The sequence below is a fragment of the Lithobates pipiens genome, unplaced genomic scaffold, assembly GCF_037356315.1.
Source record: "Lithobates pipiens isolate NorthernLeopardFrog02 unplaced genomic scaffold, aLitPip1_a1.2 Scaffold_3, whole genome shotgun sequence".
NCBI classification, from domain to species: Eukaryota; Metazoa; Chordata; class Amphibia; order Anura; family Ranidae; genus Lithobates; species Lithobates pipiens.
This window is the reverse complement of record NW_027507790.1, coordinates 142,146,179-142,169,707: the sequence shown is the minus strand read 5'-3', so window position 1 is coordinate 142,169,707 and position 23,529 is coordinate 142,146,179. Positions and strand designations below refer to the sequence as shown.

The window sequence follows — 23,529 nt, the reverse complement described above, 5'->3', positions numbered from 1 at the left end:
AAATTGTGCTAACTTTACTGTTTCATTTTTTTTTTTTTTTTATTGAAGTGTATTTATACCCAAAAAATTGCATTTGAAAGACTGCTGGGCAAATACAGTGTGACATAAAATATTGCAGCAATTGCCATTTTATTCCCTAGGGTCTCTGCTACAATTATATATATATAATGTTTGGGGGTTCCAAGTAATTTTCTAGCAAAAAGTATTGATTTTAACTTAAGAAAGAAGTGTCAGAAAAAGATTTAGACTTTAAGTGGGTAAACTTCCTGGATTTACACATTGTTGAAAGCTTGGCAGATTGCCCGGATTATTTGTTTACACAGAAGTTCTATCCCTTTGATCTAAGAAGTAAGCGTTAGTTACAATGTTTCAAGTTCTAAACTTGGCAGACTGCCCGGGATGCTTTTTTTTGACAGCTGAGTGAGCAGATAATATCTCTCCACTTGTTTATATGAAAGAATCGGCTACTCTCAGCAGGAGAGTATGTCAGAGGGGGTGAATCAAGATTGCAATTTTTTAACAATTAATTGTGCAGCTCTAATGGATATCACGGTTTTGATATCCCTGCCGGTTCAGTTTCTGCCCAGCTGACACTGGCAGACCCCTGTCAGCTCTGAGGCAGCCAGGTTCAACAGACTCTGTTGTCCATTTACATCAGGCTACCTCAATCCAGTCCACAAAATCTGAAAATGATGCAGTCCTTTTCCATTTTTTTTCTGGAGCAGGACAAACCTGGAGGTAAGCGGGTGTAAATGAACACATAAACAGGAAGGGGTTTGGCCTTGACATCCTTGGAATGGATGGGTCATATTTAAGTTAGGGGGTACACAAGTTTAATCAGGCCTAGGGCAGCACAAAACCTAAATACACTACTGGTCTGCCCTATACAGTATGTGGTTGTGTTTCCTGTTTTCAAGCACTTGTAGAAAAGTATTGATGTTATCCAATGCAACCATTATTCTATCATTAGGGTATTGGTGCTAGGCTCAGGAGAGTAATGATAAACTGAATAGGTGAGAAAAAGGTATGTCTTTTGTAAAAATCTAAGCACAAGAAAACCATTTACACACAATGGAGTATTGTTACCAATAATTGAATGATGTGTATTTCTTTTCAGAGTGTCATCATTTGTCTTTGATTCTTTATACCGTTCATTGATCCTTTACCCTTCTCTCTGATAACTGATCTGTCCTCAAAAAACACTTAAAAAACCTTAAAAGAATGAAGGTTTGCATAGATAGGCACACTTTCAGGTTCATTTAATTTGCAATTCAGATTATTTTAAGTTGTTTCCACGCAGTTCCATTTGAGTTGCTTTAGACCATGTTCACATTTGTGTGTTCCATTTTAAAGTGGAAGTAAACTCCCCTATCGTTTTCAGCCAAGGAAGCTGCCATCTTTGCCTCTGTTTAATCTTCAACTGCTATGATGCTGCACATGTGATTCGTTATGACACCAGCCATTGGATGGTTTGATAGTTTGGCTGAGAGCACAGCCAATGTGCAGTAAGCATTCCCGGGATGCCTTTTTTTTTAACTGTTTAAATCCATGGGTTTACTTCCACTTTAAGTGTGGTGCATTAAAAAAATTCTGCCTGCGGCATCTTTGTTGCACGTTGATCAAAATGCACATTATGCACCTAAAGCGCACCGCACAGATGTGAACCAGGCCCTTGCAGATTCCTCTAACCACCTTCTGACCTGCGTCTGAGATGCATTTAACTGTTTTGAATGTTTTTTTGTACAGTATGTACATGAGCTGTAACATGCTGATCTCTCCAAGTTATGATGACCCTTTTGTTTTGTTATGTTAAATCACGGACATGGAAAAATTAGCTTTTAAGAACTTTTGATTTTTCTTCTGACATCTGATCTGCATGCTTATTCTATGCCAATACAAAAGAAACTATAAGAATTAGAATTAAACCCACCAACTTAACATTTTATCAAAAGAAAACTCAAGTTAGAAATGTTCAATAAAGGTTATTATATCTTTAATCAGACATGCCAATGTCTTTTTCTGCAGAGTTTTCTTTTAGATTCTACCTACTAGTGCATTCATAGTATATGCTACATTCAGGGCAAGCCTCTGGTGATACATTTTACAGTTGCCTTAAAGTGGATGTAAACCCACTCTCATCCTTTCTAAACTACTGCCATAGTGGTTATTTATAAGGATATACATGTCTCCTGCATGTATCCTTACCTGTCAAATGTCTCTCCTCTGTCTGTTATGAGACCTAAAAAACTGCAGATTCTGTGGGCAGGTTTGTTATCTGGAGCTCGGTGGGTGGAGTTGTGATGTCAGTGGACTCCCCACCCACCTCTACACTCCCCTTGTCAACATGCATTTTCTCCTATGCATTTCTTACACTGAACTTCTGCTATGATCTCTAACATCCAGTCAAAGCCCAGAAAAGTCACCACATGACTTCAGCATGCCCAATCATGATGAGGTGTGGAGCAGCCAATCCTGGGAGAGCTGGAGAAGAAAGGAGGAGGGGATCTGAAGTACACAGAATGTCTCTCTCAGGCTAGTGTGTGAGATATGTAAATCACCTGTCACTCACAGCAAGGGAAATGGACTCCGATTTCTCAGTCTGACTATATTTATCTCACTGAAAAAAGATAATAGGACTGCTCAGAGCTAGATTAACTCTATGTAGAAAAACTGGGCACAGATAATATGAAATCCTATACTGTACAAGGCGCGAGCCTTAATTAATTTTTTTTTTTTTTTTTTTTTTTTTTTAGAGTTTACATCCACTGTAAGTCAGCTCTAAACTGCAGCACCGTGCCAACTGCAGATCTAAATAGAGGCTAAGATGAGGTCATCTTTGGTGGGCAGGTGAACTTGCAGCATGAACAAATAAATCTTTAATTTTTGAACATCCAAGGCCATCTAGCAGAAACTGCAAAGGATAGAAGCATGAGGTGTAATTTTGCTTAGAGATAATGGGAAAAGGTAAAGTGATACTAAACCCTCATTTAAAAAAAAAAACACATCAGCCCTTTCCTTGTTTGCAGGTTAGTTTTTAACACTGTGGCTGTTTTCTTCTTCATTTTTCTGATTTTGGATGGCTCTGTCTGTTTCTTACAGACATGCACATTCCTGGCTAGCTCTGTGGACAAGTTTCTACATCCACAGATGCTCATAACATTGTTGACAAGCTGCAATTGGCTCCTCGCACCAGCTGCTGACTGCCTGGACCCTGTACCAACAATGCTCTACTTTGCCTGTGAAAGGCCCAGGCAGAACACTTCATTTCCCAGCAGTTTCAAGGGAATCCACACTGAGGACCTGAGGCTGGTGGTGGTCAGCAGGATACGTACCTTATGTTTGGGCACAGATACTAAGAAAAATGTACTTGGTAATATTGACCTGCTTGATGTTATACCATACCACTTTAAGCCCTTGTACACGCGGTCGGAGATTCCGTCGGAATGTTTCCTATGGGAGCGTTTTGTTGGATATTCCGACTGTGTGTGGTCTGCATCGGGCTGTTTCCGTCTGAATATCCGTCTGACCAACTTTTCCAACTTGCCGGAAATATTTTCCGACAAAATGCTCCGATCGGACATACTCCGATCATGTGTAGCCTACTCCGACGGACAAGGTGCCACGCATGCTCAGATCGAATTCCTAGACCAAAGCTATTGGCTACTAGCCTGAACGTAGTCCCGTCGTAACGAAATAACGTCATCACGTTATGTACAATTGGATTTTCCGACAACTTAGTCCGACCGTGTGTATGCAACATCACTTCCGGACAGCTTCCGGAATTAATCCGTCGGAATTACTCCAACGGATTTGGTTGTCGGAATCTCAGACCGTGTGTACAAGGGCTAAGAACTCCTCACCTGGAATTTTCACAAGGTCTGCAGTGAAAGTCTCCAAGTCTATCTAGAGGTAAAGTTTTTTTTTTAATGTTTCCTTCCAGGTAACCTCAACAATTCACGGAATGCTGAATGAGTAAAATACAACAGCAAAGTACTTAAATATGAAAATCTTTCAGCACCGATCCACGTCTGCATAACCTATCCAATCCTCAATGTGGAATACTAGTAGCTTGGATGCCCTTTTCTGTACCAGCATTTTTATAATGAACACAACATAGCAAAGCAACTTCAGGGTATTATACTGTACATGTTTTATCCACCTACCCATTTATATGCACATCTTATCTTTACTTGTTAAGGAAGTCTGAAGTTCAGCTTTAAACTTTTTGGTAACAAAAAATATCCTTGTTTGACCTCTCATAAAAGTTAAGGAAGTATATAAAACCTTCCATTACATTACTAGAACTTGGCTTGTTTAGTTCTAACCTACGTAATAGCAAGCCAAACAACAGGATTGACTATGCACAGAAGCACATGTTTAAATTATTCCAACATATTCTGTTTCATAGGCAAATAGGAATTGTCCTTTTATTAAATTATTGTGAGCACATTATGTTACTATTTTGGATACAATGAGGGGAATTACCAAAGAATGCAGCAGGCCTTATGTCTGCTCCACTCTTCTAAGCTGAGTAAACAGAGCAGATCCTACTCCTTATAGACAAAGGGGACACAAGCCCCTTTATTAACAAGGATAGATCTGCTCCGAGTTCTAATGCTATGCAATGTGTTCTCTTCATGGGCAGAAAGGCATGTGAGCTTTCTACTGACCAGGTCCAATCAATCGGGGATCTGCAGCAGTTTTCAATATTGAAAGCTGCTGCAATGCTATTATTATGGTGCAGGACTAATTCCTCCCAATTAGTGAACGCTTTTAAGAACTTTTTTAGAATAAGCTGTGAACAATTATAGTGAGGAAGAACACATGCAGGTTGTTTGATTTTGAAGTTCTTGCTAAAATATTATTTATTACATTAAATATTCTCTTATATCAAGGTATGAATCACCAAATGCATTTTTTTGAGAAAATTTCCAATCTTGCTATCCAACTCCAGCATTTTGGTCCCCCCACCTCCTGCCCTCCTCCACTTATGTCCCCTCAGAACAATTTGTTAAAATGTGTTATATATTTTTTCCTACAGTATTCAATTTAGTGTGGTGAGTTCATATTTTTCATGGCACTCACACAATTATTGTGAGTCTTGTGCTGTCCAAAACCACTGCAAACCTGAGCTGGGGCAAGTTTATGGTGTCTTGGGCTCTCGTGAAGTGGTTTGCATTGAACAAAGAAGAGTACTGAGGCTGGATAGAAGAGTGGTGAATCTGAGGGGAAGGGCAGCAAAATAATGAAGGGGAGTATTTTAGCCTAAACCTTATATTCATTGCCACATTATATTTCAATTATTTCTAACCTACTCCTATTAATCTAAATGATCTTGACATTTGTAAACTTACTTTGTGAGGATCCCCACACATTTACTTCCTTGAATTCTATGACACATACAGTATGTACCATGCCTTATGAGTAGGCATCATTTACAGAGCCTACTTTCTTAATTTACTGAGGTGCTGACAGGAGGCGTTTTCAGGAGGCAAGTCAGGAAAGGAATCACAGCTTGCATACAGCAAGGCACCATGTGATATGTAGTCCAGAGAAAAATCAAAACTTAAATCTTGCAACATGAAAAGAGATTATTCAAGTAAGCTTTAATTGGATTGTGAAAAATAAATATTGTTTGTAGTACTGTTACAATGCTGAAGTTATAGAAGGTAAGTGAATGATGTGTCTGTAGATTTCCATTTCGCAAAACAGAAGTTGGACTTTGAATTCCAATTCTAACTGCAATTATTCTTAAACAGAGAAATCGCCGAGAATGGACCACACTTTTTACTGGTTACACTCACTGTCCTGATGTTCTAGAAATAATATATTTTTGCAGAAGGGAAAGTAATTTGCCAAACAATTTTAATAAAATTATACTGATTAATAATGTTAACAATTTTAAGCTAAATATGTGCATCAGGATTACCAGCGTTATCTTTACTAGCACACATATTATTTGGGACAAACCTGAAGGCATTTCTTCTGCTTCTACATCTTTCCAGGAATTTAAATTACTGGCTGCCCAGAGAATAACCTCCTTGACATGAACACCCATGTCCTGAAAGCTTATAAAATGAAATATCAGAGAACATGACATAATTGTAAAGGCACAAAAAAACTGACTTAGAACATATTTTGAATCCAGGAACCTTCTTGAAGCTGAATGGTTACAAGACATGTATAAATAAGCTACATACTTGAGATGGCAAATGGAAAATGATAATTCAAAAATGAAATATCAGACTTGCTCAGCTTGTGACAGAAGATAAAAAAAAAATATATAGTATCAATGATAAGACCAGCAATACAGACTTCATAAGTGATTCAACCAAACTAGCCTCAAAAGTAAAGCAATGACAGGCTGAAAAGAACAACTACTGTTCACATGTACATGCACATCCAGTGACTACTTGCGGTTAGGGACAGATGTCTCACCCTGGAAGCATCTATCTGCATCTGGGGTTGGACATGTGTCTCTAATCGCAGATGACTGCCTGATGGGCAAATATATAGCAGCGACTGCTTCTTTTCAGTCTGTCATCCCTTTGTACAGGCTGAGCCGCTGCAGCTGTTCTCATACTCCTGTGCTCCCAACCACAAGAACGAAGGAGAGCTTACACACTAGATCTTTTACGATTTAAGATTCTAATCTGTATGCAGTGTGATGAGTATACGTATTCTTTTAAAACACCTAAATATTTCATGGTAATGACATACAGTAAAACCTTTAAGGGGGTCTGAATACTTTCCGTCCCCACTGTATATGGAGGCTCTGCCATTTGTGGATGGACATTTTATGGTTACACAACCTATCACATTGCTATAATCTTTTTTTATATGGACTATAAACTGAAAAGACCCAGGAATAAATGGCTGTGAAATAAATCCATTATTTCTTAAATTCGCTTTGATATACAAGTGTTTTGGATTATCAGCATGATTCTTTTCGGAACAAATTATGCTCGTAAGCCAAGGTTTTACTGTACTTCTAAATTACTGTACTTCATGTCATGATGTTACATTGTGCTATATGCGTCTAGTGCACACTAATAACAATGCAACTATCATTCTCTAAATGAAAAAAAAATACATCTACAGATAATTGGTTATGACAAACCATTTCTTGATGCTGATCTGATACACCACCTTCTGGTCTTTTCTATCTGCAGTGCACACCTGTACCCTAATCAAGTTTAGCAGACTTCTGGTTATTGCGCCTGTGGCTGAAAAACAGGTTACTCTGTTATCTCATGCCATGCATTCATATCTGTCTGACTCTGCTTCCTGTCTAACTAATTATACCTCGGTTTAATATTTCTGTGAATTGTATGGACTTTGTTGAAGTTCTGCTTGTCTGCTACTATTCTGACCATAACCCAGCTGACTCTCTCCTTGTCAGCTGTTTGTTCTTACAGTCTGTGAGGAAGATCCACTAGAACTGGAGTAGTCAGAATCTGGTGCAGCTGCACATGTTAGCCAATCAGCTTCTAACCTCAGCTTGTTCAATTAAGCTTTGACAATAAAACATGGAAGCTGATTGGTTTCTATGCAGAGCTGCACCAGATTTTGTACATATGAGTTTTTGTAAGAGGAGGGTCAGCAAATGTTTGTCAAGAGGGTAAAGGTTCCATCCAAGCTGTCATTTTCTCTTCTATTTATGCTGACCTTGATCACATTCAAACTTTTTCTTGAGAAGCAGTTTAGAAAAAAAATGTAACTTTTGATACATTCTAGTTATAGTGTTCTGATAATAACGGAGAAAGTCGTGGAGTGCTAGTCTGTGAAATGTGGAATACTCTTATCACCATTATGACAACATTCTGTTGGCAGAAAGAAGCTGACTGTGAAGTGACTTTGAGAAAACTGATATGTTCTTATAACAGATAAGAAACAGAAACCTGATTTACTTTCTACTGTAAGATATCAAAAATAATTTACTAGTTTAGTTCTTCCAGTACTTTTACAAGATGTTAAAGTAGCCCTGTGTTTTAACCACTTAAGGACCGAGCCGCTTTCTGAGATTTGTTGTTTACAAGTTCAAAACATTTTTTTTGCTAGAAAATTACTTAAAATCCCCCCAAACATTATAAAAAAAAAATTTCTAGCACCCTAGAGAATAAAATGGTGGCCGTTGCAATACTTTCTGTCACACTGTATTTGCGCAGCGGTCTTTACAAGCACACATTTTTGGGAAAAAATACATTTTTTAAATTAAAAAATAAGACAACAGTAAAGTTAGCCCAATTTTTTTTATATTGTGAACGATAATGTTACGCTGAGTAAATTGATACCCAACATGTCACGCTTCAAAATTGCACCCACTCGTGGAATGGCAACAAACTTTTACCCTTAAAAATCTCCATAGACGATGTTTAAAAAATTCTACAGGTTGCATATTTTAAGATACAGAGGAGATCTAGGGCTATAATTATTGCTCTCGCTCTACCGATTGCGGCGATACCTCATATGTGTGGTTTGAACACTTTTTTCATATACGGCCGCTAGTCATGTATGCTCTCGCTTCTGCACGCAAGCTCGTTGGGACAGGGCGCGTTTACAAATGTACTTATTTTTTCTTATTTATTTCACCTTTTTTTACATTTTTACATTGTTTAAAAAAAAAATTGTCACTTTTATTCCTATTACAAGAAATGTAAACATCCCTTGTAATAGAAAATAGCATGACAGGACCTCTTAAATATGGGATGTGGGGTCAAAAAGACCTCAGATCTCATATTTACATTATAATGCATTAAAAAAATAAAAAAAATGTTGTCATTTAAAAAAAAAGAAAAAAATGTGCCTTTAAGAGCTATGGGCAGAAGTGACATGTCACTTCCGCCCTGCATTGATATGGAGAAGGGTGGGGGCCATCTTCCCCTCACTCGTCTCCATACCCAGGCAGGGGACAGACGTGATCGCCTACGCCGCTACTGACGGCTCTGGTAAGTGGCGGGGGGCACCGGATTGCCGTGGGAGGGGGGGCCCACTCCCGCCACAGATAAAAGTGATCTTGCATGAATCCGCCGCAGAGACCAGTTTTATCTTAAACCGGACCACCCACTGAAAAGGATACCGGGGTTTTGGCAGCTAGATATCCAAAGTACCGATGTATAACGACGGTGGGCGGTCCGGAAGTGGTTAATTAATATTCTCCAATAAACAAACATTTCCCTTATTTACAAAAATTGTTATTCGTGATGAAGATGATTTGCAGATATATTGTTAGTTTCTACATAGACTTCATCTATTAACATTCTCTCTGTAGCACTAAGGGCTATCAACTAAATTAAACTCTTGCAAATAATGTAAGTTTTATAAAACAGGAAAATGTTCTATGCAAACCCGATATATAAACAGCAGCAACATGGAAAGTAAAAGAGGATCTAAAGACGGGACTTTTTTATGGTGGAGTGGAAAGTTTATGAAGGACCCACACCCTCAAACAATATATATATATATATATATATATATATATATATATATATATATTTGTTTTATGAAAACATAAAGCCTATTTATTTAAAAGAAATGATATTATATTATATACATCCATACATATATTATATATGCCCATTTCTAGATGCACAAATGTTTATCCAAGCAAATTTTTTGATAAAACATCGTGAAGTCATTAGTATACACCATTACAAAATTATCTCAAAAATCCCTACTGAATATAAAAATAAATAAGCATAAAAATATGCTATATAACTATTAATACATAGAAAATATGTTTTAATTTAATACGATGCATTTAAAAAAAATAAATAATTGCAGGTAAAAAAAACACACATGGCTAAAAATGTTACAACTTTTATATATTTAGCCTTCAGTAAAATGATGACCCCCAAATTATTTTAAAGCTGTAATGTATGTAGGGATACTCAGCATGTTATATGTAATAAGGGTCTGTGCATCAATGTGAGCTACTGGCTAAGTGTGGCCATGTTATGTGTATTGGGGGATTTAAGTACTTTTTTTTGTATATCACTTTTATTTAAAGTGTTACTAAACTCAGGACCCTGCCTTCACTAAATCTGGCCTCCCACGGTACATAAGACATGGAAATGCAATCATTATAGTAAATATACACTGCTAAATACCCTTTCTCATCAGCAGTATATAGCAGTCTTGTGGCTTCTATTGGTTCCTGGTTAAAGCTTGTAGGAGGAGTTTTCATACTGCACTGGTTGTCCAATCAGAATGCAGGACCCCTGACCATCTGGACAGTGCTGATTGACCCTGTGCTGGTCACATGTACCCTCCCAAGAAAAAAAAAAAAACTCTCTAGCAATAGACACCAAACTGAGCATGTGCAGCCTGACTTCAGTAACTCTGTCTTATCTGAACATGGTATAGGGACAATGTAAGAAGAAGAGGATCTGTGCATACAGGATCAAATAGCCTTATTACACAATGCAGAGGATTAACCCCTTAGGTTCCACAGTGAGTATAACAAGCATGCTTCACTGCATATACAGACTGATTTTACTGTTGTGGGTTTAGTAACACTTTAATTTCTCTTTACTTTTTTTAAGGTAACATATTTATTGTCATCAGGGGGCTAAGAAGTCCCCTGATGGCAGTATTCAGTATTCACAGAGGTGACAGATCCTCTTTATATTTCAACTGTATCTTGAGATAACTATTTGGAGTTCTGCTATAATCTTTATATATGGAATGCATGTATTTTCTTTGATAATATCAGTTTGCACAATAATAGTTTACTATAGCACATTACCACTTTCAACTAATGCAACATTAATGCAGAGCATGCCTATGTTCTATGTCATTTATTACCCTTGACAGAACAACATGGCCACAGTACTGCTAACCCCCTTCCCTACATATTTATGAACTTGCTCTCAGGGTTTTGTTGGCATTGAGGAATAAATGTGTTTCTAAGATTACACACGGAAGGCTTCAAACATTACCATAAAATATGCAATTACATTTCATGGCACTAATTATATGTATGTATTTTTACTAAAATCTATTTGCACATATTAGTGAGTTTATAGGAAGGAAACAAATAAAAATAAAAAATAAAACATGTCTTGTCAGCTGAAAGGGTTTGCTGTGGACTTTGATTGCAGAAATATAAGGATATATTCTCAGTGGGATGGAAGGCTTTGAAGCTGGCCAAATGTCTGTAACAATGTTTGAAATTCTAACAGACAAGCTCAGTTCCCTGTTCTTTCAGGCATGAGTTCCTTTTTTTGTCAAGCATAACAAAATTATACAGCATGACTATAAAGAAGGAGAAGAAGTTGAATACAGAACTCATGTGGTAAATGTGAAAACTGGGCATTTAGGAAAAAAAAAATTACAGTGGTTAGAATTCTATTTGAAATAAACATAAATAAGTAAACGAAAAAGACTACCTATTGGGGTATGCAGACTGATCTCTAACCACTGGGTGAATCTGTTAAAGGGAACCAAGGTGGCTCAATTTCTTATCAGAATTTACACTTGAATGATGGGCACATAAAAGGAAAGAGGACACAAACTATTATGCGAAAGTCGGGCTTAAATTACCATTTTGCTGAGGCTCAATATGATAAAGACCATGAGCCACCAGGAGTCTTTTGTGTTTTCAGTTTGCCGAGAGAGAGAAAGCGCACACATTTCTCCAATTAGAGCGTGTTATTGTATAAACGCTTTGTGTTCTGTCCAGTGTGCATAAACCTTAAAAATGCATAAAGTTACATCTGAAGATCATGGGATAAAATAGGCAGACAGGTAAAGTGAGGACAGGCAGACTTGTGAGTGTATGCAAGAAAATCGTTTCCAATACAGGTAAAAATATGTTTGGAAAAATCAGGAAGTCATTCACACTTTAAGGGGCTAAAATCAAACTATAGCCATGCAAAGAGACATTGCTGGTAGGTAGCCTTTTAATGTTTGTGTATATGTACTCTTCTGCCATCCAGCAATATTTCTTCATAATGTACACTGAGATAGGTATGCACATTTTCAGTATGCTTTCATGCCAGGATGAATTAACTGCTGTATACATCCAAGTCATCTTGTCAATTAAGACTGCTGACAAGATGTCAAGTGTGGGGAGGACTGTAGCATTGCTGGAGGAGGGATAGGTACAATGGACTTTAGTTCCGCTTAAACAAAAAACAGGATCCCCCATGTCTAACCCATCTTATGCCATAAATGTACATATAATCACATACTATAACTTCATTGCGCATTGTGACTACATTGAGGTTAAAGTATAACTCCAAGAGGGAAATGTCCAAGAGATCGAGCTGAGTAGACGCTCTCCCAGAGCTCTACTTGAGACTGATCCTACTTTTTTCCTACAGTGGGACTTTCCGGCCTCCTACAGTGGTGTGCCTGTGTCATGGGCTGGATCTAAACCCGGGACCTGTGTAAGGCTGTAGCTCTTTTTGCTGTGCCACCTAAGATACTGGACAGCTCCCTGCCTGATCTCTTGGATGACCTTGTCTTTTATTTTGTTTCTGCTGAACCTTAAACTCTTTGCTCCTTCCATGAACTTCCTATTTTATTCCATGTCTCTGTACTTTCTCTTAGCTTGATCTGCTACCTGACTCCTGCTTGGTCTCTTCCTGCTGGGCTAAACCTGAGGGTTGTGACCTGGCATTAGGTTGCAGCAAAATCCATCTTTACTATCAAGAGCTCTGATGAAAACTGGCTTAGACACCACACCTCAGGTGTGCATCTCATTAAGTGGTGAGAGTTTGTACTGCACCAGTCCTTGTGAGATATTTTCCTGAAGTAACTAAATGAAACTGATAGTTTTTAAACAATTGTGAGTGTAAATTGTTAATGTAATGGAGAGCATCATGGTTTCCTTTTATCTTTTTTGAGTTCATCGCCATGCTGGGGGATCTGGGTATTGAGTGAGCTGAATCTGCCGGTAGCGTTCGCCCTGTGCTGGCTTTGAAGGGGACATGCTCTGAATGACCTTTCAGGTGAAACGTCTACTTAAGAAAGTGAGAGTGTGCCCACTGGAGAAGGTGGGGGTCTCAATTGTTTTGCCACTAGTGTATATTTATGACTTCACATATTGCACAAGAATATTAGGAGATGAAATGTATAGACACTGTCATTTGTTTGCAATATATTGCCTTTAAGTTTGTTGTTGCTGATTTGTTATTGTGTTTTCATTTTTAGTTTATTGTGATACGCAATTTGTTGATCAATTTCTTATGTGATGCATTTTGTTATTTATTATTGTATTTGGTGACATAGAGTAGGTGCATGGGTACGATATATGATTTGATTTGATGCATTGGGCAGGACTGATTTATCTGAATTTCAGGTGGCATATTTTATACATGCTTTTTGGGTTATTTTTTCACTTCAAATGCTGTTTAGAGTGAGTTGAAGGTTTTGATAACTTTTAAGAAACCTCCTACCAAAGCACACCCCCTTCCCTCAACAGGTCCCCACTCATCCCTAAAGAACTCCCCCAGCAATACTCCTCGCTCAATCAAACCCTTCCCCATAGTAGAATCTTCCTCAAAAGTAATAATGTACTCTTCCCACAAGATCACCCTTCAGCACAACAAAAATTCAACTGCAAAGCAACCACCTTCTCCAGCAAAAAATATATTCCTCCCAAGCAATCCCTCGTCAAATATCCCCCGAAGGCAAACCCTCATCTCTAAAGCAACCCCCGCAGCCAAACGATCTTCCTCACGCAATACCCCCCAGCATAGAAGCAAACTTAGTTTTGCACGAGAAAATCCCCCTTACAGAAGCAAACTCCTCTTCTCTTAAAAAACTCCACAAAAAGCATCTCCACTTCCTAAAGCAACCCAAAAAACAACTTCCCTCCAGCAAAGAGCTTCCCACCCCCAGAAGAAACTCCTCCCTGCTGAGAATTCTTTACCGCTTACTTACACCTACCCTAAAGCAGAGGTTCTGACCCTGTCCAACTTACCAGACCTTGGGTACAGTCCTTCAGAGAGGCAGGGGAAGTCCTGTAGCTCTAGGTCTCTCCTCAGCAGTGTGATATGTCATATCATAGTTGAGGAGGAGCCTAAGACTTCCCTCAGCTCCCCATTGCCTATTGCTGCAGATGCAGTAGCAAGATCTGGACACCCCTCAGAAAATGCAGGGAAGGTGCCCAGTGCTAGTGACCCTCATGGCCCCTGGGCCCACCTGCTGAATCAATGGAGACCAGTGTTGCTAAAGGAAAAACGTTTTTATTCATTTTGGATGAAATGGAGAGGGGTTGGACCCCCTGTCAGATTTTATTGCTCTCTGTGTCCCTGTTAGGGAGACTCATTCTCACACATATACCCCCGTGCCCACCCCCAGGGGGAACACCCTTATACGGGTGTCTCAGTTTTGCCATTTGTAACTCTTCTTGGGTCCTGTTGGTGAGTCGCATAAATATAATCAAATACTCCAATACTTCTGTTATGATTATCAATGTGTAATTGTGAATTTTTATTGTTACTATAATTTTATATTGTATCTTTCTTAGACATTTTGGGTTGATGCCTCCTGAGGAAGCAGCAAGTGCCGTGAAACTAGTCGAGGTCACGTCTACACCAACATCAATCAATTCAAATTATCAAATTTGATAATCAAATTATTTGTGGGGAGCATTACCCAGGAATTTTAATATATTTGTATTGTCAAGAATTGTTTTGATATTTACGTTGTGATTTATGAATTCTTTGTATATTCTCTAATAAATTATATATTCTTTTTTGTTTATGATTTTTTGTAATACTGGGTACCACAATAGTCCTACGATCTTTTGGGTGATTAAGGGTCAAAATATGGTTTGGAGTAGACTCTAAATGATGTTTCACTGGCTACTACTGCATGTATTGCAGCCCTCTTTTCCACCTTGTCAAATAAACTATGTGGGTAATATCACTATCCTTACAGTTATGGGCAATGACTAAAAGAAAACTGCATGTACTTTTAGAAGAAATGAGGTGTGTTGGTATGGGCTCAGAAGCTCCCAGCATACAGTCTGCTCTGTGCAAACTGCAAAGAGCCATTAGTAGTAGTTTAAGCATTTTGTGGCTCTGAGAAACTCCAGTTCTAGTTATTTTAAATACATCCAACTGAAGGATGATCAAGGACAGAACCAGGACATGCTGGATGGATTATATCTCCTATAATGTACCAATTACTAGGGGACACTTTAGAATCTTTTGAATCCTACAGGAACACCACAATTCTATAATTGAGCAAAGTAGTTCAATGTCACTGCAGTGACATTGAACTACTCAGATGAGAGTATGTGAAAAAAAATATATATTATATATGTATGACCAAAAAAGAAAAGAAAATCTTAAAAAAAAGTTTAAAAAGTGGAGTGAGAAAAAATGATATAACTTTTTTTAAACATACTGTCACCAGTCAGTATCCCTGATCACTGATACACCGGTCATATGATGACTCTGTACTGCATGGGTGACAGTATGTAAAAAAGAAAAAACTAATTTTATTTAATTTCTTCAAAAATACCTTGAACTGTCTACTTTCCGCAAAGGGGTCAAGGGGGGGGGGGGGGGGGTATTTGTACTGTCCTGATATTTTAGGGTCTCAAGAACTGAGAAATACGCCATCAGTACATCGGGACTGATCAATTTTTAAACCTCCAGGCATTGCTAGGGGGTCATTGAGCAGTGTGCCATGAGCAATTTCTGCCTCTCAAATAAGTCCCACTGACACCACTGATCTTTTTAGCGATATATAGTGGGGCGATTATTTCCAATTAACACAAGTGTATGGAGCATTCTTTCCACTTACCATCACACTAAAGTATCATGAGTTGTAGACATAGTAATTTTTAGCAGGGGTTCCCTAAAACCAGAAAGTTATTTCAAGCGATCCTCTGTGTTGAAAAGGTTGAGAAAGACTGCTCTTTAACCACTTGCTTACTGGGCACTTAAACCCCCCTCAGTCCCAGACCAATTTTCAGCTTTCAGCGCTGATGCACTTTGAATGACAATTGCGCGGGCATACAACACTGTACCCAAATTAAATTTTTATCATTTTTTTCCCACAAATAGAGCTTTCTTTTGGTGGTATTTAATTACAGCTCAGAGTTTTATTTTTTGCTAAACAAACAAAAAAAGATGCAAAAAAAATCATGTTTAATAGTTTGTTATAAAATTTTGCAAACGGGTCATTTTTCTCCTTCATTGAAGTGCGCTGATGAGGCGGCACTGATAGGCTGCACTGGTGGGCACTGATGGGCTGCATTGGTGGGCACTGATAGGCTGCATTGGTGGGCACTGATAGGCTGCACTGGTGGGCACTGATAGGCATAGTTAAGGCAGCACAAATAGACACTGATAAGGCAGCACCGATGGGCACAGATAAGGCAGCACTGATGGGCAAAGATGGGCACATAAGATGGCACGGATGGGTGGCACAGATGGGTGGCACGGATGGGCACTGATAGGTACCACTGATAGATGGGACTGATGGGCACTGATAGGTGGCACTGATAGGTGGCTCTGATAGGTGGCACTGCTGGGCACTGATGGGCGGCACTGCTGGGCACTGGTAGATGACACTGATGGGCACGGATATGTGGCACTGGGGTGCAGCACCTTTGTTAAGGCAGATTGTGGGCACTGCTGGGTGGCACTGTGGGCACTGCTGGGTGGCACTGCTGGGTGGCACTGTGGGCACTGCTGGGTGGCACTGTGGGCACTGCTGGGTGGCACTATGGGCACTGCTGGGTGGCACTGACGGGGGGCACTTACTTTTTTTAATATGGCACTTGCAGGGGGCAGGTGGGCACTGGCAGGGGGCAGGTGGGCACTAGCAGGGCTGGCCGTGATCGGGACTGATGTCCCGATCACGGCCGCCGGTGATCGGCTTTTTTTTTTCTCCTCGCGCTGTCAGCGCAAGGAGGAATAATAGCCGATTACCGGCTCCGTTATATCACATGATCAGCTGTCATTGGCTGACAGCTGATCACGTGATAAGGGGTCGGGATCGCCCCCTTGCACGGATCGGTGATCAGGTGAGTCTTGTAGACTCACCGATCACAGAGCGCGCTGCGCGCGCCCCTTAGGGGGCGCGCAGGCCGCTCGTGCACGGGACGACATCAATAGACGTAGTCCCGGAAAAGGAGATCCGCGCTGTAGCCGTCATTTGACTATACCACGGATCTCAAGTGGTTAAACTTTCACACAGACTAAATAATATGCACTGATTTGGGTTATTTTTACCAAAGAAATATAGAAGATTACATTTTGGCCTAAAATTTTGAAGAAAGACTATTTGTTTGCAAAATGTCATAACAGAAACTATGAAAAACATGTTTTGTTTTTTCAAAATTATTGATTTTTTTTGGTTTATATAAAAGACAGTGGTGATTAAATATCACCAAAAGAAAACTCTATTTGTGTGAAAAAAATTATAAAAACGTAATTGCCATTTTTTGCTGAATAGCAAAAAATGCCATGGTCATGAAAGGAGTAAAACCTTCTGGTGGTCAAGTTGTTAAAGGGGAACTAAACCCATTGATTTAGGGCCTCGTTCACACCATGTGCCGAGACATCAGTTTTTCTCCAAGTTTTCTGCAAGGGCTCAAAGAAAACAATTGTGCCCTATGTGCCCTGTTCACACCACAACAATGGTATCCCATGCAGATTTTTTCTCTGCGGAAAAAAAAAAACTGATGGGACATCAACATTGTGGTGTGAACAGGGCATATAAAAGACACACATGATGTCAATGTGCATAAAAACTCACTAACGTATGCATGAAAACTGATGTAAACTTGTGGGTCTGCAGGTGAAATATGCGCAGTTTTTCTATCAGTTTGTATGCACATATTGTGTGAACAAGGCCTACCAGTTTAAAAAAAAACAGTTACATTCCTGGCACGTGCTGGGAATGTAACTGTCACATTGGTTGTACTCTCAACCAAACTGTAAAATCATCCAATGGCTGGTGTCATAACTGATCACATGTGCAGCATCATGGCAGTTGAAGATCAGAGGCCAAGATGGCAGCTTCCTTGGCTGAAAATAATAGGAGGGTTTAAGCCTTGTTCACATTGAACACAGCTTTGAAATCATGTGACTTCATCTGAAATTGTGTGCATTTTTAAAGCTGCATTTCAGTGCAACATGAAAGACATCTGTGCGGGTTCATGCACAAATTTCTATTGAATTCACACCTGAAGTCATCAAAAGTAGTGCAGGAACTACTTTTGTAAATCGTGCGGCACGGCAAAGTCTGCGTCACACCGATTGGAACAGTGACATTGCGGCAATAGTCTGCGACTTGTCATGTGATTTGACCTGTCAATTGCTCCAATGTGAACGAGGGCTTAGTTCAGCTTTAAATTGTTATTTAGTTATGTAAGGTTCATTTAAATCTACACGTTCATCTAAAACTACCCTCTCCAGACAGTGATTCTCTTCAAGGGTGACTCCATTGCTCCTCCATAGATAAACACCCTATTATACATATTAAGAAATACCCGACACCAAATAAAATGAAAATAAATATAAAAATGTTATATTTTAATTTTATTTGGTGCCGGGTATTTTCTTAATATGTATAATTTTTTTATTCACAAACATTTTTTCTGTATTGTTATGGTTATATATTTCCATTTTTTACATGTTCTTATGCATATATAATTTGTCATTAATTAATGTTTTTGTACATGAGTTTATTATACCATCACAAGATGTCACTAATCTGTGGTCTGTCTGCATCCCATGTTAACCTGGCTGCATTAATGAAGTTTTTAAGCAGGTTAAAATCTTATATATGGCACCTTCTATTTTTATGGGAGATGCGTGGAGGCTATTATTGAGTACTTAAGGTACTTTGTTTTGGTTTGTTTTCCATTTTTTTTGTTTTTTGAGTTAACCGTGATTCTTAAATGAGGTCACTTCCCAGTTATGCTGGCTCTTCCTGCTCGATGCGGGAATGCACGGCACTTCCGCTTCCGATTTAGTCTGTCTATTTAACATTGTCCCTATGATGCTCTAGCCACGCCCCTGATGATGCACTTTGAGTGACGAAACGTTGGCCGATACTTGGACAGATTGCACTACAGCGATTGATACTGAAGCGCTGGACGCTTCAGCTGTTTGCTTGTTTAAATCAACCTAAATAAATGTGAGTGTAACTTTTTTCATCAATAAATTGGCTACTGTTTTTTAAGTTATGTGCACAATGAGCAATGTTATTTCTTTTTACCCATATGACTACTGAACTACATGGCAATCTTAATGCCTGTTCATGATTGGAGAGATCTGGTTCCAGTGTACTGTTTGGGAAGATTTTTGCAGCAGAATTGTGTCTTTGCATGTGCATTATCGTTGCACTGAGGGTAAGGGTCTGTCGTGTTGGGTGATGGGACCCTTACTATCCTTATATCCGCTGGACGAGGTGGAGGGAGATCAGCTGTTGATTCATTGAACATTCTTTACCTCTTTGGACTTTTTATACATTAATACATATTTATAAATTTGTTTATTATATATATATATATATATATATATATATATATATATATATATATATTTTTTTTTTTTTTTTTTTTTGTGCGCTGCATTTTTTCTGCTTATATTACTGGAAATAAGCTAGCAAGGTGGGAAAAAGCATACAGTGCCTTGAAAAAGTATTCATACCCCTTGACATTTTCCTCATTTTGTCATGTTGCAACCAAAAACATGAATGTATTTTATTGGGATTTTTATGTGAAAGACCAACACAAAGTGTGACATAATTGTGAAGTGGATGGAAATGATAAATGGTTTTCCAAATTGTTTAGAAATAAATATGTGAAAAGTATTTGTACCGTATATACTCGAGTATAGGCCGACCCGAATATAAGCCGAGGCCCCCAATTTACCCCCAAAAAAACTGGCAAACTTATTGACTCGTGTATAAGCCGAGGGTGAGACATGCCTGTCCATCCCTGTGTGTGTGTCCGTCCATCCCTGTGTGTCCGTCCATCCCTGTGTGTCCGTCCATCCCTGTGTGTGTGTCCGTCCATCCCTGTGTGTCCGTCCATCCCTGTGTGTCCGTCCATCCATCCCTGTGTGTGTGTGTGTCCATCCATCCATCCCTGTGTGTGTGTGTGTCCATCCATCCATCCATCCCTGTGTGTGTGTGTGTCCATCCATCCATCCATCCCTGTGTGTGTGTGTCTCCATCCATCCATCCATCCCTGTGTGTGTGTGTCTCCATCCATCCATCCATCCCTGTGTGTGTGTGTCTCCATCCATCCATCCCTGTGTGTGTGTGTCTCCATCCATCCCTGTGTGTGTGTGTATCCATCCATCCCTGTGTGTGTGTGTCCGTGTGTGTGTGTGTGTGTGTGTGTGTGTGTGTGTGTGTGTCCAGCCTACCTGTGTCCCGAGCCTGTGTCCCGTGCCTTGCCTCCTTGCCTCCGTCCCGTGCCTTGCCTCCTTGCCTCTGTCCCGTGCCGTGCCTTGCCTCCGTCCCGTGTCGTGCCTTGCCTCCGTCCCGTCCCGTGCCTTGCCTTGCCTCCGTCCCGTGCCTTGCCAGGATCGCCGCTCTTCGTCGGCGCCTCGGCGGACATTCTACCATTCAAACGCCGCGCCTCCGCCTCCGCCTTCGATAGGCGGAACACTGAATTTCCCAGCAGCCTGTGTTCCGCCTATCACGGACATCGTCTCATCCTCGTCCGTAGTACGAGGATGAGACGATGTCCGTGATAGGCGGAACACAGGCTGCTGGGAAATTCAGTGTTCCGCCTATCACAGGCGAAGGCGGAGGCGGAGGCGCGGCGTTTGAATGGTAGAATGTCCGCTGTCTGTCTGCTCGACACGCTGATCGAGCAGGCAGACAGCGATGACTCGAGTATAAGCCGAGGGAGGCACTTTCAGCCTCAAAAAAGAGGCTGAAAATCTCGGCTTATACTCGAGTATATACGGTATTTGTATTCGGCCCCCTTGAGTCAATACTATGTAAAACCACCTTTCACTGCAATTACAGGTGCAAGTCTTTTTGGGATGTCTCTACCAGCTTTGCACATCTAGAGAGTGAAAGTTTTACCCATTTTTCTTTGCAAAATAGCTCAAGCTCTGTCAGATTGGATGGAGAGTGCCTGTTCACAGCAATATTCAAGTCTTGCCATGGATTCTCAATTGGATTTAAGTCTGGACTTTGACTGGACCATTCTAACACATGCATACAGTATGCTTTGATCTAAACCATTCCATTGTAGCTCTAGCTGGATGTTTAGGGTTGTTGTCCTGCTGGAAGGTGAACCTCCACCCCAGTTGTAAGGCTTTTGCAGACTCTTAATAGGTTTTCTTCTAAGATTGCCCTGTATTTGGCTCCATCCATCTTCCCATCCACTCTGACCAGCTTCCCTGTCCCTGCTGAAAAAAAGCATCCCCACAACATCATGCTGCCACCACCATGTTTCACGTTGGGGATGGTGTGTTCATTGTGATGTGCAGTGTTAGTTTTCAGCCACACACAGAGTTTTGCTTTTAGGCCAAAAAGTTCAATTTTGGTCTCATCTGACCAGAACACCTTCTTCCACTTGTTCACTGTGTCCCCCACATGGCTTCTCCCAAACTGCAAATGGGACTTCTTATAGCTTTCTTTTAACCACTTCTCCATAAAGGGCAGATTTGTGCAATGCGTGACTAATAGTTATCCTGTGGACAGATTCTCCCACCTGAGCTGTGAATCTTTGCAGGTCCTCCAGAGTTACCATGGGCCAGTTGGCTGCATCTCTGATTAATGCCCTCCTTCCCAGGCCTATCAGTTTAGGTGGACTGCCATGTCTTGGTAGGTTTGCAGTTGTGCCATACTCTTCCCCTTTTCAGATGATGGATTGAACAGTGCTCCATGAGTTCAAAGATTTGGATATTTTTTTATAACCTAACTCTGCTTTAAACATCTTCAAAACTTTATCCCTGACCTGACCTGGTATGTTCCTTGGCTTTCATGATGCTGTTTGTTCACTAAGGTTCTCTAACAAATCTCTGAGGGCTTCAAAGAACAGCTGTATTTATAATGAAATTAAATTACAGACGGTGGACTCTATTTACTAATTTGGTGACTTCTAAAGTGAATTAGATTTTAGTTAGGTGTATCAGAGTAAAGGGGGCTGAATACAAATGCACGCCACTCTTTTCACAAATTTGGAAACCTATCATTTTTATCATTTTCCTTCCACTTCACAATTATGTGGCACTTGTGTCTATCACATAAAATCCCAATAAAATACATTTATTTTTTGGTTGTAACATGACAAAATGTGGAACATTTCAAGGGGCTTGAATACTTTTTCAAGGCACTGTATATGGGAATGCTATGAATAGCACTTGCCTTTTGTTATCTAAAACAGGATGTGACATTTACACTGTAAGAGTTATGATGAAAAAGAGAAGGCAACACAATAGCCTTCCTTCAGTGTTTGCTGATGGCTCATAAGACTTAAGAAATAAACAAAGTAATAAAAGTTTTAAACATGAAGTGCAGCACCAAGCAGCTTTCTTTCGCAGAGTATCGATTGCCTTTTCACATTAGGCATTTATATACATCTTGCCTGTGCTGTAAATATTCTCTTTCTGCTACAGCAACCACATATCAATAAACAATATCTAGACTACAGTATCTGTGTATAGCATTTCTTTTTCACTGTAGCCAAAAAGATATTTATTCTTACAATGGTTTATCCTGGATAACAAATGGATACACACAGTAGAATAAAGACTGACGATGATAGGCAAAGTAGATTAACCCATGGAAACCAACAAGATTTCAGTAAGCTGTAGTTAAAATGCTTTTTGCATGGTTCTAGAACAGAAGTTCTTAACTGAGATGTCTGTACACATTGGGGGTATGGGAGCTGTGTGGTGGGTGTATGGGACTGCATCTCTGAATAATAAATAAAAACTGAAACAGCATTCTCCGCATTAGACCCCTTTCACTCTGGGGGGTTTATTCAGGCACTTTTGGGCTAAAAAAATTGTGCCTGTAAAGCCCCTGCCCTGCATCCGCAGTGTGAAAGCCTGAGTGCTTTCACAATGGGGCGGTGAGCTTGCAGGACGTTAGAAAAAGTCCCGCAAACAGCATCTTTCGGGCGGTGGAGGAGCGGTGTATACACTGCTCCTTCACTGCTCCTGCCGATTAAAATGAATGGGCACCGCAGCCAAAGCGCCTGCAAATGCGCTACACGGGCGCATTTAACCCTTTATTTGCCCAATAGTGCCACTAAAACTACAGTAAAGCACTGCTAAAACTAGTGGCAGTTTACCGTCAACGTCCTCCCTAGTGTGAAAGCAGCCTTACTGTAGCAAAAATCATGGAGGAGAAAATGACATGATGTGTCAGATGACATGCTTATCACAATAGGCTCAATGCACAAAAATGTGCTCAAAGCACCAAAATCTAACAAAATCTTATTGGACTTATTTAAAAATAATTGTCACTTTTATTTTGAAAAGTGTACATTTTGTGAATTGAATCTATTGTCAGTTTACCTTTAACACAAAACTGCCTAAGCAGGAAAGGGGTATCTGTAGATAAAAACAAACTGTGCAG

The 23,529-nt window shown here is 39.9% G+C and overlaps 1 protein-coding gene across 1 annotated transcript in view; it reads right to left on the bottom strand.

Annotated features, from left to right (window-relative positions):
• ST8SIA4 (ST8 alpha-N-acetyl-neuraminide alpha-2,8-sialyltransferase 4) overlaps positions 1-23,529 on the bottom strand; it is a 229,934-nt gene that overhangs the window by 4,522 nt on the left and 201,883 nt on the right. The gene's annotated exons all lie outside the window — the stretch shown is intronic.